Source organism: Trachymyrmex cornetzi, unplaced genomic scaffold (assembly GCF_001594075.2).
Source record: "Trachymyrmex cornetzi isolate Tcor2-1 unplaced genomic scaffold, Tcor1.1 scaffold319, whole genome shotgun sequence".
NCBI classification, from domain to species: Eukaryota; Metazoa; Arthropoda; class Insecta; order Hymenoptera; family Formicidae; genus Trachymyrmex; species Trachymyrmex cornetzi.
In genome coordinates, this window is record NW_017297887.1 from 307594 (window position 1) to 308403 (window position 810).

An 810-nucleotide genomic window follows, 5' to 3' on the forward strand; every position below is an offset into this window, starting at 1 on the left:
TGGACTCTAAAACTCTTATATCAAGCAAATATATATCCGAGGTGACAGCTGTGCGAGCCAAAAATAAGTAAATTTTATAATTTTTTTTCGATTTTCTCATAAAATCCAGTGTAGCAAACATCCTCTGTGTGCGTACTATAATTTAAGTAATAATACTTTCGTCATGCAATATCATAATTTATTTACTATAAGTTCCATTGTTTTCTAAAAGACGTTAAATGTTAAAATGGTGAAAAGCTTGCGGAAAAAAATGTCAATGGTAAAATGGTATGTATATAATTAATCTCTTGGCGACACAGCAGTAAGTTGCACGTCATAATATATGTCCAAATTTGCACATTGCTTGCGCTCAAATCGATAAAGCGAGTTGTCTGCTCGCCGAGCAAATGAGCATAATTGGTTGTTACTTACAGATTCAACCAATCATTGGTTGCGTTCAGCAGACTCAACAGTTTTGTAATCGTTTTGTGATTCTTCGCTGAGATAGGATTATTCCTTTAAATCTAAAAGTATAATCCGCGCAATGTGATTGGTTTTATCTATAAGCAACATAACCAATCATATTCATTGGGTGCATTCTTTGACTATATACCTCTGGACTGCTAGTTACCCCCACTTTTCCTACCTTTTCCATAAGATAAGTGATATAATGTATATTGTATATATAATGTATATAATGTATATATAATGTATATATAATGTATATTGTATATATAAAGTATATTGTATATATTATATATATCAGGGAATGGAAGTAACTCGTTACTTGTAACGAAGTTACAGTTACAAGTTACTTTTTTGGTAACTTTA